This window comes from Dermacentor silvarum, chromosome 1 (genome assembly GCF_013339745.2).
Source record: "Dermacentor silvarum isolate Dsil-2018 chromosome 1, BIME_Dsil_1.4, whole genome shotgun sequence".
In the NCBI taxonomy this organism is placed as follows: domain Eukaryota; kingdom Metazoa; phylum Arthropoda; class Arachnida; order Ixodida; family Ixodidae; genus Dermacentor; species Dermacentor silvarum.
In genome coordinates this window covers 198,106,231-198,124,748 of record NC_051154.1, presented here as the reverse complement: position 1 = coordinate 198,124,748, position 18,518 = coordinate 198,106,231, and the positions used below count along the sequence as shown (strand labels likewise).

Genomic DNA, 18,518 nt, shown 5'->3' with positions numbered 1-18,518 from the left:
GGTGCGGGGACTGGGACGCCCGAGTTGTTGATCCTTTTGTGTGCATGTGCGTGGGAGGCGAATAGGCCCGCCTTCCACGAATAACGTCTTCAGGAGCCTTGGGTTGCCGCCAGCGGAGGCAAGCACGGGAAACGTCGCCTAGGGGAGCTGTCCACCTTCCGCGAATGACGTTCTTCGGGAACTTCGGGTTGCCACCAGCGGGGACAAGCCAGGGAAACGTCACCTAGGCGAGAGGGAGATGCTGCCGCACCTCCCCAACTGGACTTGCCTATCACGTGACTGGAGCGAAACCCCGCCTCATTGTTAGAGGGCCCATTTAAGCGGCCCCGCCATGTATTTTTATTCATTCATTCTCTTCTTTGCAAACCTTCAACATGAAATAAACCGTGCAAGTTTCGCACTTAAAATCGTCTCGCCCTGCCTGGTCGCCATGATCTACCGGACGCCTATAGCCTGCCGGCAGCGCTACGCTACCTAGAAGAGATGCCGGTCGAGGTTGTAGTAGCAGGCGCCCCAACAACTGGCGGATCGCGGTAAGATGGAACCGGACATCAACGCGAGCCCCAACAGAGTGAAGTGAGTGCCAGTGAGTGTGAGTGCAGGTGAGTGCGAGTGAGTGCCTGTGAGTGTGAGTGGAGATGAGTGCGAGTGCGAGTGAGTGCTGTGAGTGTGAGTGGAGGTGAGTGTGAACGTGAGTGAGTGCGGGGCCTGGAAAAAATTATGGTGAGTTGAGTGTGAACGTGAGTGAGTGCGGGGCCTGGAAAAAATTATGGTGAGTGAGTGTTCTCCCACACTGCCGGCCTATGCATTGGGGGGTGCAATGATCAAGGGCGAGCAGGGATGGTTGCTAACTTCATGCGCGCTGTCTTCCTTCTTAGGCTGTTTTTCCGCGCCCCAAGTGTTGCAGATCGCATCGCCTAAGTTAAGCGACAGGGGTAATTGGAGATCGCTGACCGAAGCCGTCCTGTAGTGGACATAAAAATATGCAGATGATGATGATGAATCTAATTTTCGGAGTCACGGTGAATCGCATGGCTGTACGAACCGTTCGTCCCCGCTGCCGGCGTTCATCATAATGCCAGCGTTGTGATAGCGACTGCTCGTGGTCATCCAGCGGGATATTTACAGGTTTACATGGTCCGTGCATTGCACGATGTTTGTTATTTTAATTAGTAAGTAAATGTTACTACAATTCATATAGGCGATATAACCAACGTACAGACTCGTGTAACAGCCGCCCTTTTTTGCCGCAATTTTGACGAACCTTACATGCGACCGGACCACTTTTATCTAATTTTTCCAACTACGAGTATGAAATTCGCCGTAAACCTCCGCGATCGCCTCCTCTCGCCATCTATAGTCGTGTACAACTTTAGAGGGCGCGCACTCGATCTAGACTGAAGTCATGAGCGGACGGCCGGTGACCCCGCCGACGAAGGACATGGCAGCCCGCGCTTCGAGCTACGCAGAGTCGCGTCAGCGGGACTATTTCTTTAGTCGCGGTTGCAATCGGCTGCTGCGCTTCAGTGATCAGGGTGGGGCGCCTCTCCTGTCTTTTATTGCGATAGCAATTATATGGACACTTCAACCGGATTTCTGCCATCGCCGTCGCCGTGAGGTTCCCTATAGATAAAATCTTCGCCGCGCGCCGTATGCCCGAGCGGAAGCGTGCGGGGACGCGCGCTATCACGGAGAGCGAACGCACTCAATCACCCACGCGCAAGCAAGGAAGCGGGAAGCCAGCGCCGGAGGGAGCGCAGGGGGGGGGGGGGGGGGCACTTCTACTTTGCCAACAACCGCACTCGTCGCTCGCCCGCACCGTCTCTTATCTCCACACGGCTCTGACATTTATGAGCCGTGCATTCGCCGCTCAGTTTCCGTTGAAGCGATAGACCGCACGTAAGTACCTTCGCCCGCTGCAGCGTATGCGCTCGCTGCTAGCGTTTTGACAGTCGTCTGCAGTCATTCAGTGTGATCTATTCATGTTTGTTTGTGCGCGCTCACACCACGCTTGTTCATTCAGTTAGTAATAGTCAGGCCACATTTTCCAACGCACGCTACACATGCAATGCTGCCCGGATCGGCAGTGCAGCACTACAGGTGTGTCCCTTCGCACGCGCTGCCCACGGGAAGCGCTTCTCATCAACACCACCGTTTCACACGCGCCTTCTCGTGCCCATCGAGTCTCTCTTCATGTCGGTCTACTTACGCCGCAGCACACCTGCTTACTTAATCAGCTCATGTTTACTACAATTCATATTGCTACCAAAGCCGCTCACCTTACTTCGTATGACATTGCTGTGTTGCTATCGCATTCATTGCTTCGCCCTTAGGGCGAAACTGTGACATTTTTTTAAAGTTGTAACCGACTTTTTTTTTTATAGTTGCGACGCGCGAAAGTACGCTGCGCGAGAAAATTCACAGTGGAGCGCAATCGGAATCGCGCTGAACGCGATTGCTTCTCGGTTGGATTAAAAAAATAATATTTGTTTTCAAGTTAGGGGTGCGGCTCTTACGCGGATTTATATGGCAAGAATCTTTTTCGTGTAATTGTCTTATGCTTCGCTATCATTAATACTGCTTCGCTTTTCCGGCAAAACTGCAGCCTCTTTTTTTTTTTTTTTCTCTGAGCCCTATATAGTAGAAGCTCTGCTGCGCATGACTGCTATTGATTCTCATTTCGAGTGAATCCGACTTGGCCTCATTTCGGTTACTAAGTTAATTATATATATTTATGACCTCTGCATGTACGTTGCGATGTTTTCATCCACAATAAATGTTGTAGATTATTATAAGTTTTTTTTTTTTCATGAGTCGCTAGCATTACCTACAGGAAAGAGAAGCAATGCTGAGACACATTTCATTCAAGTGCATTTCACACACCCTTGATAAAAGACTCTGCCGAAGGGGTCACTAAGTCTGCAGGTCTTTTTCAGTGTCAAAAAAGTGCGCAAAGCAATTTGTAGCGAGCTTAACATACAGCAACATAATGATTCTCTAGACATAGGCTATCCATATCATTAGAAATAATTGTTGGTTGGCTACCTCTTTCTCTTTCAAAATATTGTAGCGAAGTGACGCAGAGGTTAGTTTTCGTACGCATCAGCTCACCAGGGAGACGACGATGAAGGGGGATGAGCTCTGGCAGCGGCAGGTGTAGATCGGCAGATACGACAACAACGCGAAGTAACATTTGAAGCAACTAGATTTATTTAATTTGGCATTAACTTGGCACCTTAAAACTGTACATACACATCTTATACATGAAACGATGTAATACCAATCGTCGACGGCCTGCCTGACCGGCCTGGTCTACCGTGGTGAAGTGGCGCCGTGGGCTGCTGTGTCCTTGCTCACTCCAATATGACTCAAAGCCCCTACAGCATTCAAGGGGCCCGCGGACCAGTGGGAGACGCAGGCTTCTGCACCAATCGCGTATTCAAGCCAATCAGGCAAGCCGTCGTTTTCGCGACCACGCAGACATGGTCGCGACAATAGACCGTGAACAACAAATTTGGTTATGCCTAATGAATCCCCCCCCCCCCCCCGATACAGCCGAGCGCGGAGCGACCGCGATACACGTGCATACACTCGTTGAAACCCGTTTCGGAATTCCTCAAGGTCGGCCGCGGCATACGTTCTTCGCGACACCTTCCCCCTACGAAAAAGAGTGTCCCACTCGTTTTTACATGGCTCTAGAATTTAAACGCATACATAAGAAGTTCGTGTAAGAAAAATGGAAAAATAAAAATGAACAAGCGCGTTTTAACAAAATGGAAAAAACCCGAACCATCGCGAAACACAAGAAAAGTAACACTAAAGTTCATTCACTTGCGCTGTAGTATACATTAGGATCCGTGTCGTAAGCAGCGAATATCCTCCAGTCGGAGTAAAGTTCAGTTACAGCGACCAAGCTTTCTACTATGCGCACTCTGTCGTTGGTCTCTGTCTCACACACACGCTCACACACACGATCACACGAGGCAAGCCTCTGGTCAGCACTCGACCGGCACTTGCGCACACCACGACGAAGATCACACATTTTCTTCTTTTTTACGACGTTCGTCAACTGACTCGTCGTCTGCGTCGTCATCATCGGAGCATTTTCGGACGTGATGAGGTTTTAACCGCGCACAATTCACAACGAGACGTTTTTTCCTGGTTTGGTCCACTAGTTTTTGATGAGGCTGGAGTCGGTGGGATTCTTTTGTGGCGTCTTCGATTCGGCGTAGCGCGCCTTGTCCTATATCTACCTGCAGCATCGGTTCATTCTTGGAGACCACAAAGGCGGCGAGATCGGCCGGCTTTTTGGGTGCGAGCTTTTGGTTCTGGCAGTCAGAGCAAGATTGAACGTACTGGCTGACATGCGAGAACATCTTTGGCCAGAAATAGCGGCGGCGAACTTTTCACCATGTGCGCCCGAAGTCGAGGTGGCCCGCCGTAGTGTCGACATGACAGTGCCGTAAAACCTCCGGCCTCAAACACCATGGGACAACGAGTGCCGTGCGACTTTCATGAAAGCCGTTCGCCCTTCTGTGCAAAACACCATCGACTAACCGAAAGCTCCGTGCCGTTCTTTTCGTTATCCTGACAACGGGCGCACTCGGCTGCTCTAGGTGCCGTATCACTTCCTTCATCTATGAATCTTCCCTCTGCTTTTTTCCAACCTCCACATAATCCAGCACGAGCGACGGTAACGGGTTTTCTTCGCTAACTGGTGCGGAATCATGCGGAAGGCGGGCAAGCGTGGCGGAGTTTCTGTGCTCGTAGCTAGAGCGCTGCCGTGACTTTGTGTCGGTCCCCTTTGCTCGGATAGGCAATGCGAGGGGCTGACTTTTCGACAGACTACAAAATGGTAGGCTGGACGGGTCCCCTACGCCCGGCCGTCCCCGTTTCCCGAGGGGTAGAACTGCTGCTCACTGTGAGTAACGCGTTGCTCCCTCCGTTAGGGTCTATCTTCTCGGAACCGTTGCCAGCACCGGGGCGCGAGGTGCATGGCCGATCCGGCCGCACAGCTGGCATTGTGGTCGGCTGTCGTCGTCAGCGGAACTTCTCGGTGGCCAGTGCGCTGGAGGACGTCGTACGCCTTCTTCCATAGCCTCTAAGCGGTCCGATAGCGAGGCTATGGAGTCCGCGATGGCCTTTAGGTCCCTGTCGCGGTCTGTGGCCTCTCGCAGGCAATGACGCTCCGCCGCAGCGCAAGTAACGAAACAGGTCGGAGGCGGCTTCATTGCTGGTACAGCGGGTGTCACTTCAACGGGAGGGGTCATACAGCTGTTAAGCCTAGTGTTTATTCTGGAGTAAATTCTTGCTCCTTGAACTCATTTGAGATCAGTAACTGTAGCACAAAAGTAATGGAACACTAGCAGAAGAACAAAGGCATGTAGTGTGCTCGTCACAATTCTTGCGCCAGCTTCTTCTTTATAGCAATAGCTGTTATGGGCTCACTCCCTTGGTTGTTTTGATGTCTACTGGTGTTGTCGCTGAAATTCCCAAATTTCCTGCAAGAAAATTGCAAATAAAGAAAATTCTAATTGTGCCATGAGGATTCGAACTTGCGACCAAAAGATTGCAGTCCTCAATTGTATATTTCAGCCACTATGCTGAAGATATAGCAGTGGCGAATGCTGCACCTGGAGAGCGCAATCTAGCCAACAGGTGCCATGATTGGCTAACACCTGCTCGATATCTGTGTGCTGTATATAGAGCTGGCATCCATGCCTTCAGGTTCTTGCACGTCACCTTTCCCACTTGTGGAGGCAGTCCTATGTTAAATTTTCTTCTTACACGTAATGACAATGATCAGGTGTGTCGGCTTTGTCTTCATTAATTCTCTTCTAGTGCTTGGCTTCTCATGTTTACTGGATGGGGCTGCTGATGTCCTGTTTTCCTCAAATACAGCATGAGGCCTAGTAACCGGGTAGCCCAAATATAGATTTGAGAGAACCCAAACGAATTCAGCAGTAAGAAGCTAAAGAGTTGTTTTGCTAGAGACCAGTGGCTATGTCCGGATATGAAATAGGAGGAAGAAAAGCAGTCTTTTCACTTCATTACTAGGAGGCACAACTTCCCCAAACAAATAGACTCGCACTTATTTTACTTCGAAAGGAGATTACTCATTTGCATCGGCAAGTGTTCACTCCAACAAACACCACATGAAGCAGGCCTACTGCGCATTAAATTTCACCACCTATTGCATCACTGTTTCGCATTACGAGTGCAACTGCAATTTTCTTTAAGCGACAATTTGCCCAATTTATTTTGCAATAGGATGGTTTCAGCATTACTATTAAGGTGCTTAAATACTCATGAATAGTAGCAGAGAAAAAAAAAACTAAGAAAGCAGTGGCTTTTTATGTGTAGACTATATATGTGTACACCTGCTGTTGTGACGGCCATTTTTTCCCTGTCTGCTAAACCATTTTAAACAAGAGAAGCTTGTATGCAATTATTATGCAAGATCACAGCACAACTAAACCAGAGGTATCCTTAGCAAGCAAGGTATGTTTATTTGATGCCATTTTCTGCAGCCCTGCTATGAGGCTTTCTTTCCTGATCAGCTGTGCAGGTTCATTATTTTAGAAGCGACAAGACAGTTTGACAATTTTAATCATTGCAAAACTTGGCGAAACCTTCTTGGGTTGTTTGTTCTTGGTTTCAGAATTGGCACAGTGCACTTTAAGTCATGTCTTGTACGTTTTATGCTTTTGTTTTTGTTGCAGGAAGGAAGGAAATAACTTTATTGAGTGCTGAGGAACCCATAGAAACAGTTTTTGTTGCAGTTTTTTTTTTTTTGGAGGGGGGGGATGTTAACGTTGTGTATCTTTTACGCCATGTCAAGTATGTGGTTCCATAATGTGTTCTTGAATGGATTCTTGCCCTCTCATTCTGTACGCTATAATGTTGGTGTTCTGTGTCCAAGGCCGTTTTACAGTTGAACGTCATTGGCACATTTTGTTAAGTTTTGCCTCTGTAACCTAAGCTTGAAAGTTTGCTACCCACTGCTGGTGGCGTACGCGCACTTGTGTGACATTTTTTTCAATAAAAGAAAGTCAATCACTTATCCTGTGTACTGCTTGTCCTCATCTTTTTGCATTACAATTTGTTAGCTATTTTTGCTCTTTTGTTGCATTTCAGATTAGGAATGGCTGTCATAGTTGACATCATTTAACCATTTTGCACACAATATGGATATGCACAGCTGCAGCGGAAAAATATTAGCACAAGTGACCGATCATCTGAGCAGAAGATAAATTGCGGCACGCGACGCTGTTGTTCCCTAACAAGCATAAAACGAGTGCCAGGCACTCCCTCTTTGAAACATTAATTATCTGGCACTTTAGACACCAGTGTGTACGCGAACAAGAGCGCCACGTACCACTATTTCCCTGCTCCGGTAATCGGCCACTTGTGCTAATCTTTTTCCGCTGCAGCTGTACTTTATACAGGGTCAGGAGAAATATAACAACAGAAGCTGAGAATTCCAGAATAGTGCCTCTTTTCATGCTGGCGCAGCCATGAATAGGCGCCAGCTCTGCAAGTAGCACAGCTTGTGCAGAGTATAGTTCAACTCTAAAGACTCTTTCAAACGTCATTGTTATTATCGGCATTTGTAGAGCTCAGTTCTTGTGAACACACATCTGGCAGAAGAGTAGCTTGCAGCTGCAGTTGGGGCCAATGATTAGCCAAATTTCTGCCCGTTTTCATGTTCATGTTCTTAGCATGTTAGTACGGGCAGTGGTTTTTACAGTAGCCTGTTTGTTCAGTGTAGAAGCCACCGCGGGATGTCAGATTCTCGTACACAACTTCGGCTTAGCAGGGGACAGAGCATCTGGCCCATAGTTTGTCACAGGCCATGTCTTCAGGGCATGTTGAGTTTACTCACTTGCAAAGGGAGAACCAAGCTTGTTGGATACGAAGTAAACCATCTGTGCACTCAGCGGTCTTCTTCACTTTGTGTGACATATGCGGTTATAGCGACATTTGATTTATCTACTTCCTGTCTGGCAGCGGTCTTTTGCTTCTGAAATTCACTCAGGATAGCTTTCAGCAAGTCGGAAAGGAATAACTCTGTAAAACCAGCAGATGTACTTATGCAGATATACTTACGTACTTACACATACTTATGTACCAGCAGATATACTTACGTTCGTACTCCCTTCGTAATGAGACTGCCAGAACTTCCACAAGAGAAAGTAATTTAGAACACACACACGCAAGGAACACAGACATCTGTCTCGTTTGCAACTCGATCGTCATGCAAATGACATCTAGCACGGAAGAATGTGAACAAGCTATCGTAAACTTCATATTAGGCTAGGAACACGTACACCACAACCTCGCGACAGCCGCCAATCAGACCGAAACGGGAGCACATGTCTGTGAACGCTAAACTGGAGCCCCGAAGCCACTATGCTCCTCCGCCACCCCTGCTGCACAGCTGCGCCACTCGTTTCAAGAAGCACAGCGCACAAACCACACATTTCGCATTGAACAGCGCGCGGTCGACGCAATCACCGTTACGTGACATGTAGGATGCAGCACATCCCTCGAACTCTGTCAAGCAAATGCATATAACACGGCGACGCCAGCTCTGGTTCGCTAACTCCGTTGCCGAGGCTCTACGCCACTTGAATATTTCGATCGTCAGCACCACCGAATTCTTCAGAAGTGCAGCTCTCACACCACCAGAGTACACCGAGACCATGGATCGATGGATTGATTGATGAGATTGAACCCTTTAAATCGGGCGGAGGCATACGCCACCTAGCCGTGACTATTAACATATTTTGTACTTTGTGGTGGGTGAAATTTCACCCCTGCCTTGATTTTACCCACCAATCAGATAGCCTCCGTTTGGTTATTTCTACCCGCTTAAAGTCTATATTTCCTCCACTGTCCCTAAACCCCAATGCTTTGAAAAAATCAGCCCCGTTGTTTTGCACTGTAGGGTTAAGCCCTTTACAGAAAAGTATGAGGTGTTCAGCCGTTTCCTTTTCCTCTCCACACGCACCGCACAACGTGTCTATACCTTTGTACTCATACAAACATGACTCATCACCATGACAGTCATCCAAACATGATATTCATCCATGGATGGATGGATGAGGCTGAACCCTTTAAATCTGGCGGTGGCATAGCTACCTAGCCGTGACTATTAACATATTTTGTACTTTGTGGTGGGTGAAATTTCACCCCTGCCTTGATTTTAGCCACCAATCGGATAACCTCCTTTTGGTTATTTCTACCCGCCTAGTCTATTTTGCCTTCACTGTCCCTAAACCCCAATGCTTTGAAAAAATCAGCCCTGTTGCTTTTGCTTTGCACTGTAGGGTTAGGCCCTTTACAGAAAAGTATGAGGTGTTCAGCCGTTTCCTCTTCCTCTCCACACGCACCGCACAACGTGTGGTACTTGACTCGGTACATCTTAGTCCGCAATACTCCCGTCCTGGCTTCAAACAACAAAGAGCTTCTCCTAGAATTATCATAGATATTTTCTTTGGCAATTTCTTGCTTGAAAGTTCTGTATGTTCCCAGTGCTGATTTCATCTGCATCCCTGTTTTCCACAGACTCCTCTCTGTTTCTTTAACCTTTTTCTTAACCGCTGTTTCCTGGTTTGCATCCCTCGATTCTGCAGTCCAAATATTTGATTGACAATTTTCTTGTCAGTTTCCTCCATTTTGTGTCAACATTCCTCATGTACAAATAACTGAAAGCTCTCCTTGCCCACCGCTTTTCTGCCGTTTCTCTCAATCGCTCCTCAAATTCTATTTTGCTGCTAGCTTCCCTGCCCTCAAATGACGTCCATCCTATGTCACCCTTTACCCCCTGATTTGGTGCATTTCCGTGTGCTCCCAAAACAAGCCTACCTACCCCTCGCCGCTTAACTTCCAACCTTGCTCGAATCTCTGATCTCATGCACAGAACCGCATTGCCGAAAGTCAAACTAGGGACCATCACCCCTTTCCAAATCCCTCTCACCACTTCGTACCTATTGTAATTCCACAGTGCCCTATTTTTCATCACAGCTGCATTTCTGCTACCTTTAGCCGTTACATATTTTTCATGTTCCGTTAGGTACTCAGCCCCATTGTTTATCCACACTCCAAGATATTTCTACTTATCCACTACCTTCAGCGTAACCTCCTGTATCCTATGCTCGCTGCCCTGATTATCATTAAAAATCATGACTGCCGACATAAGCTATCTCCCTCTTTACCACAGTTGTCCATTAATCTTTGCATGTCTTCCTTGCTGTCATCCATAAGTACAATGTCATCCGCGTACATCAGTCCTGGTAATGACTGTTTAATCCATTCTCCTTGCTTGAAAAAGGAAAGGTTGAAGCCAAGTCCGCTCCTCTCAAATTTTTTCTATAATCCTTGTAAATACAGCATGAACAACAGAGGTGACAGAGGGCACCCCTGCCTAAGCCCCTGCTGTATCTCTATATGCCCAGATACCTTGTTTTCCCATTTTATAAGCACCTTAATTGTTACTTTTATAGATATCTTTTAAAAGATTTCTTACTCCATCTTCCACCTCTAGAGTGCCCAGTATGTCCCACAAATCCTTTTGGATTACACTGTCATAGGCTCCCTTGATATCCAGAAAGGCAAGCCATAGGGGCCTGTGTTCCTTTTCTGCTATTTGAATACACTGTGTCAATGAGAACAAATTATCTTTTATCTATTATCTATTAATTATTATCTTATCTATTATCTATTATCTATTATTAACTATCCATTATTATCTATTAATTAACAAACTTCTTTGTTTCCGGAACCCATTTTGTAGTTCCCCCAGAACCTCCTCGCTCTCCACCCATGCCTGCAGTCTGTCCTTTATAATCTGCATCACCACCCTGTAAACCAATGACGTCACTGTTATGGGACGGTAGTTGTTTATGTCTGCTCTCTTTCCCTTGTATATCATGATCATCCTGCTCAGTCTCCACCCGTCGGGGGCTTTACCTTCCATTATCGTTTTGCTCGTTGCCTCTCTTAATGCTTTCTTAGATTTTGGGCCCAATGTCTTTATTAACATAATTGGGATGCCATTAGAACCTCTCGACGTGCTACTAGGAGCCCTCTTCTCTGCCCTTTCACACTCGCTTTGTTCAAGTGGAGCCACTGCACATCTAGCACTCCACCAGGAACCAGTCTAGCATAGACTGGTTGTCTATCCTCACCTCATTGAGCACATGCTACGTTTCATTCTTTAAATTTTTCTGTCATCATTGTACTTATATGTTCCATTGCCTCATCTCCTTCTAGCCGAACACCTTGAGCTGTAACTATAAACCTCTGCTCTAGGCTAGTCTTATTACTCAAGGAGTTGAGATGTTTCCAAAATTTCTTCGCTGCTTTTGTATCCTTTTTGTTTACTTCTGACAACCATTGGGTCCCCTTTCTTCTAATATTCTCATTAATCAAATGGGATGCTTCCCTTCTACAGTTTAAGAAGATATCCCATTTTCTGTCTACATCAGCTTCTGGTTCACTCCTCCGCTTTGAATATCTGTGTTCCTTGGATGCTTCCTGACATTTCTCTATGGCCTTCTTAACCTCCTCATCCCACCAGCTCTTGGGTTTACGTCTTCTGTTCCCTTTTGGCCTGACTCGTACCTTAGCAAGCTCTAGCTCAAATAGCCGTTTTAAATTTGCATATGTCCATTCTGTTTTAGTATCCTCTGAAATTACTTCCTCAATTTGTTGGGTTGCTATTTCCAACTGTTTTTCCGAGTAAAATATCCCACGTGGTTGTTCATCTTTTCACCTAAAGATACCTACTGTCATTTCTCTTCCAAAACTCACCCATATGTTTGTGATCACTACCTAGACTTCTGGAGCCATATTCATCTATGTTCATTACCTTTAGCCTATCATGCATCCTATGTAACATTAGTGCATAATCTATCGTTGACTGCAGGCTCCCTACCTCCCATGTTATGTGCCCTTCACACTTCTCAGTACTGTTGCATACAACTAAGTCATACCTTTCACACATATCCAGCATCATGTTGTCTGTTGCGTCTGTGTACCCGTCCATGTCCTCTATGTGTGCGTTCATGTCTCCTAGTGTAATAATATCGCACCCTCCTCCTAGCTCATTAAGGTCACTTGATATACATTCTAGCATTTTTTTCCCTCTTTGGCATTTGCTCCTGTCCACAGGTATACAAAGCCAAGGAGTGTCTGCTCTCCTGCCACTTTCCCTTTTAGCCATAAATGCTCCTTGCATTCCTGTTTGACCCTTTGCCAATTCATACTTTTATGAATGAATGCCCCAATTACACCCCCGTTTCTGCTGCCCTCTGTTCTATTGCAATATTCCTATGCATATTCAGGATTACAGGGTGGTTGCTCTATGTCCCTAAGATGTGTCTCCACAAACCCATATACCATCAGCTTTTCCTGCCTTGGTTGCTCGTCTATCTCCTCCCACTTCAGCCTATTCCTGCCACCTTGCATGTCAATATACCTATGTCCGAATTACCTTGCCACTGGTGCTTACGTCTATTTCTTCTCCTACAGACTCTACGTTTCTTGAATCTTGGGGCCTTTCCTGGTCTGTCTTGGTCTACACTGGTGGCCTCAGGGCTCTGGGTCCCCCAAAGAAAGCCGTAGCTTGGCGCCCTATCCTACTACCTGCCCTCCTGCGCACCACTGCAGTGAATGCCATCCTGTGCAAAAGGGTGGGAGCCATGCCCGTACACGTCCCGGTTTACGTCCATTACGCCGTACCCAAATGTTCGGCTCAGACCCCTAATGACCCGGTTAGCCTCAACCACACTCCGTTCCATCCCGCTAGCCTGGCCCTGGAGCTCTGGGATTGTGCATATGGTCACATGCACATTCGCAGAGGCTTCTCTGAGTTTACGCAACCCAAACTCTGTCTCTTTAGGTTCTGGTTCCTTCCCTTCAGCACATCGTTGAGACCAGCATGGATAACGACCAGATTTTCGTGCTCCATGTTGTCCCACACTTCCCTGACTGGGCCTCCATCCTCACCCGCCCGTCTGCCTTCCTTTTGTAAGGACGCCCTGCTCAACCCTCGCTACACGTTCGCCTCCCACCTGCGATTGCTGTCCTCCAGTTCGCGCTAGCTGGCCCTCCACCTGCTCTACGCCACTGTCACGCGGCGACGGGCTCCCTGCCGCTCGTCCCGCCCCACCCGAAGCCTGCCGCGCTACATCGCTGTAGCGTTGTGGATCCCCCGTGTTGCCGCCGGCTCCCACCTGCTGTTCTACGGCCGCTAGGTGTCCCTTCCTGCCTGTCCATTTGCTCTCATTGCATGCCTCTGCCTGAGACTCCGCGTTGTCTCCGCCGTCGGCCTGTGCCATTAGCGCCTCTACCCGCTCTTCCAACACGGCCCGCTTTTCCCGTTTTTCTTGTAGCTCGCCAGCTATTCGCTCTACCAGGTTGGCCTCGGCCTCCTGCCTGTCAAGCAACTCGCCGATCCGAGTTTCGAGTCCTATCCTCCACTATCGCTCCACCTTCAGCTCCCCTTTGAGCTCCTCCACACTAGCTGCCCATGCCCCTTCCATTCGCCGCATAGCCCCCTTAAATCCTTCACACAGCCTGAACGCGAAGCTAGCCTCCTCAGCGTCGGCTAAACTTGCGAAGTGCGTCTCGTCCAAATAACACCAACGTTTGCACTCCTCGTATACTGCACCAGCTCGTATCCACCCCTGACTTCCCTAGCCTGCCGCGCCATCGCGGGCCGCCCGATCACCTAACGAGAAAGCCCGCCAAATACCCGAACAAAGCCCCATGGTAAGCCCTACGGCAATCTCGCTATCCGGCTACCTCCGCTAGCTTCCCTTCATCATCAGCCTATTCATGTCCACTGCAGGACGAAGGCCTCTTCCTGTGATCTCCACTTACCCCTGTCTTGCACTAAATGATTCCAACTAGCACCTGCAAATTTCCTAACTTCATCACCTCACCTAGATTTCTGCCATCCTCGACTGCGCCTCCCTTTTCTTGGTATCCATTCTGTGACTCTTATGGTCCACCGGTTATCCATCCTACGCATTACATGACCTGCCCAGCTCCATTTCTTCCGCTTAATGTCAACTAGAGTATCGGCTATCCCCGTTTGCTTTCTGATCCACACCACTCTCTTCCTGTGTCTTAAAGTTAGGCCTAACATTTTCCGTTCCCTCGTTCTTTGTGCGGTCCTTAACTTGTTCTCGAGCTTCTTTGTTAACCTCCAAATTTCTGCCCTATGTGTTAGCACCGGTAGAATGCAATAATTGTACACTTTTCTTTTCAACGACAGTGGTAAGCTCCCATTCGGGATTTGGTAATGCCTGCCTGTCACACACCCCGTGAACGAGGCGCCAACGCCGGCTCAATTCCAAAGCCGACTTATCAGCTTCCGAAAACAACCCCACGAAAGCAAGGACAATTAATAAGGGGCCCTCTAGTGCGCCACCATACGCCGGTTGTGGTCCAAAGAGCGAGTAAGAGCCCAGAGTTGTCAAGACACAACAAAATATATTCTTCAATCAAGGCAGTTACATACACACGTGCACACTTTGGCTAGACACATCACAATACAATTCAGATTGGTATTATTATTAACTAAAAAAAAAGCATGAAAAACAATATATATAGATAGCTTGGTTAGCCTAACACTTCTATCAACCAAATAAAAATAAACAAAAATTGAACTTATTCTTGATATGCTGCTCGTGCTACGCTGAGGTCCACTCGGCCACCACCAAAAGCCGCCATGCTACGCCACCACTACTGCACGGCTTTCCGCCAAGAAACACTGAACCCACTGCCATTGCGCGGTCATAGAACAAAAATGCGCCGCATATTTGCTTCTCTGCAAATGACGTCGATCGAAAGACGATAGTCTTCTGCCATCCCTGATACGTAACACCTAGGGGTGTGCGAATATTCGAAAATTTCCAATAACGAATCGAGTAGTGTCACAAAATAGCGCTTAATCCAAGCGCGCGCTGCTTGTCACGCAAGCCAGCGAAAGAACACGCCGGCCCCGCGGCCACTTCAACAGAGGGGGAGAGCACATACGCCTCAAACAGCAACGCGAACAACGGTGCGAAACGTCTAGTAGAGCCTCGACGAAGCGACGTTAACCAGAGAGAGAGAGAGAGAGCCCACGCGCGCGCCGTGACACCTTCTCGCCCAGCGAGTCGAGAGAGATAACTACAGCGTGAGCGTGCGCAAACAGCATGAGTCATCACCCCCCCCCCCCCCCCTCGACAAAGCTCTGACAGCAGCGGTCGAAGGTACGAGAAAAGACTCGAAGGTTCCCAAGCTTTGGCCATGCTTCGAGATCACGACTCCGATAGGAATGTTCGAGAACGCCTGTGACGGCTATATAACCGCTTTGCGAGAATCGTCAGTAGGAGTTCAGAGAGTTCAGTCCGCACCGGTGAAGTGGTGTAACGTGAAGACCGAGCGTCGGCGGAAGAAGAGGATTCCCCGGCAAGCTAGTCGACGAGTTCATCGAGCGTCTGCATTTCCGGAAGAAGTTCCTTCTTCGAGATTTGCCCCGAGTTACGCCGAGATCGTCTGACAAGACCAACACAGGTGAATACGATTGGACACTTTTAGTGTTCCTATTCATTTTGTAATTTACGTGTTGAACTCTTAGTGCTTGTCGCGAATTATTTTCTTGTGTTTGTTAAATACCCATCTGATTTGTATTGTGTTGTGTCTAGCCTAAGTGTGCACGTGTGTGCGTAACTGCCTTGTGTGAAGAATATATTTTGTTGTGTTTTGACAACTCTTGGCTCTGACTCGGTCTTTGGACAGCAACCGGCGTTCGCTGGCGCACCAGAGGGCCCACTCTTAATTGTCCTTGCTTTCGTGGGATTATTTTCGGAAGCTGATAAGTCAGCTTTGGAATTTAGTCCAGCGTCTGTGCCTCGTTCACGGGGTCGGTGACGATATTTCTGGCGACCGCGACAAGGACCTTTCTGGTGCAAATTGTGTGTCCATAGTAGGGAGAAAGAGCCTAGGGTCGTTTACATTGCTATTGTAAACGATTTCGAGTGTTGCACCACGTTTTGCTAACTTGTATGCAGAGAGCAGTTGGATAGTTGAAATCTAGGCAGATATTTTTTGCACGCGGCTAGAATTTTGAAAGACATCATGGATCTCGAGAAATTAGTTGCTCTTGGTGAGAAGATGGGTCTTTCCGGAGCGGAACTACGGAAGTGGGTTAGCCTGAAGGAAAAAGAAGCTTTAGAAAGAGAGAGAGAGAGAGAAGCTAGCGGCCGAAAGGGCCAAAGAAGAGAGGCGATGGAGCGAAAAGAAGAAAGAGAAGCAAAGGAGCGACAGATCAGAGAACAAAGAGAAGTTGAAATAGCTGAGAGAGAGAGACAAAGACAGCACAGCACGAGTTAGAACTCGAACGACTTCGTTTGCATCAGCGCACAGACGCTCCCGCTCAGGCAAGAGTAGATAGCACTGAAAGGGAAGAAACTAGCTTCCGTTTGAATCCAAGCAAACTGCTTGTGGCATTCGATGAAAGAAGACTTGGATGCTTACTTGCACAGATTTGAGACAGTTGCTAAAAGCCAGAATTGGCCAGAGGATCAATGGGCCACTGCATTGAGCACGTGTTTGAGTGGCGAAGCACTTAGTGTGCACGGTAGGCTGACGCCAACCGATGCCTCTAATTATGGAAGGGTGAAAGCCACTCTACAAAAGAGATTTAGGTTCACCGTAGAAGGCTTCCGAGACAAGTTTAGGACTGGAAAGCCCGCCGATGGCGAGACTGCTGCGCAATTTGCCGCGCGGCTCAGCCACTATTTTGATAGGTGGACCGAACTTTCAGAGACTGCACAGGAGTACGGTGCACTTAGAAAGCTTCTGATCAAGGAGCAATTCCTCATCAGTTGCCACCCGAGCCTGTCACTCTATCTGAAAGAAAGGAAAGCTAAATCGCTTCAAGATATGTTGGAATTGGCAGACCAATTTTTGGAAGCACATGCAGGGAGGCACCAATCTCTCCAAGATCAGAAAAGAGGAGCCAGACGACGCAAAGAAAACGACATCCGATGAAAGGAGAAACACTCAGAAGACTGTTCCGAGGTGTTATCTCTGTAACCGACTGGGCCACCCGCTAGCCATTGCCGGAGCAATCTTACGTGGCCCATAGAAGTCAAATGTTTTTAATGTGGGCGAACTGGGCAAAAAGCCGATACATGCCGCAACGAAGGGAAAGAAGCTCCCCAAACATCCTGTGTGTATGTTTCGCCAAAACACCAAGAAGACGTAAACGACGACTATGTAGAACTCCGAGACGGAAAAAGAATTCCAGTCGTTAATGCGGTGATGACACAACGCCTGGAATTTCCCGTTAAGGGAATGCCTGTGCTTGTTGGAAAAATGGCAGACAAACAAATCACGGTGTTACGAGGTACCGGCACCAGCACAGTGATTGTGCGAAGAGACTTGGTCAATGACGAAGAGCTCACAGGCGAAACCAGTTTAGTTTACCTGATGGATGGTACGGTTAGGAAGCTTGCCGAAGCCACCATTGAGGTCTAGACCCCCTATTACAGTGGGAATGTCACTGCGCTTTGCATGGACAGCCCGCTGTATGACTTAATTCTAGGAAACATCGAGGGAGTTCGCGCCCCAGACGATCCGAAACCTTTGCAAGAGCCGAAGATCGAGCCATCAACGATTAAAGAGCCACGCGGAAAGCCATCAACAGCTGACGAGAACACCGCGGCAGCTGTCACCCGAGCTCAAGCGAAGACTCAGGAAAGACCTTTCCAGCTTCTTTCCGCGCCCAATTCCGAAAATAAACCGACCGGGACTCATGACCACGCGAAACACCATCATCGAAAAACCAAGGACAGGAAATGTAAATTTAAGAACAATTGACGATTAGTGTGTGGTGCAAAGTGTTTTGATGAGTGTACTGTTTATTTATTTATTCATGCATCATGAACATTGTGCTCTCTGTTTGCTGTGTAAACTACACTTCCATAGTGTTGTATAATTGTACATGCTCTATTTCATATTTTTGTATACTTGTTGCACATGTTATATTTCATGTTCGCCTTGTCACGCGAGATATGTTTTTTGTATAGTACAAGTGTAAGTGTAAGTGTTATGCGAGGGATGTGTTATTGTATAGCACAAGAGTACTTGTTACGCGAGAAATGTGTTTTTGTGTAGTCCAAGTGTACCTGTGTGAACTGTGTTTGTATTCGATGTATCGTGAGTTATGTGTGATTTGTGGTGGACTGATTTATGGACTTACGGACTCGTACGTAGTGGACTTTTGTGCGCGCTTCTTTTGTGTTTCCTTGAATATTATTGCATAATATTCTTAAAGTGGGGGGGCAGTGTCACAAAAGAGCGCTTAATCCAAGCGCGCGCCGCTTGTCACGCAAGCCAGCAAAAGAACACGCCGGCCCTGCGGCAACTTCAACAGAGGGGGAGAGCACCTACGCCTCAAACAGCAACGCGAACAACGGCGCCGAAACGTCTAGAAGAGCCTCGACGAAGCGACG

The 18,518-nt window shown here is 47.9% G+C and overlaps 1 pseudogene; it reads left to right on the top strand.

Moving 5' to 3' along the window:
* Positions 1–17,867, top strand: part of LOC125941614 (uncharacterized) — a 51,411-nt pseudogene extending 33,544 nt beyond the window's left edge.
* Positions 17,868–18,518: the final 651 nt, after the last annotated feature.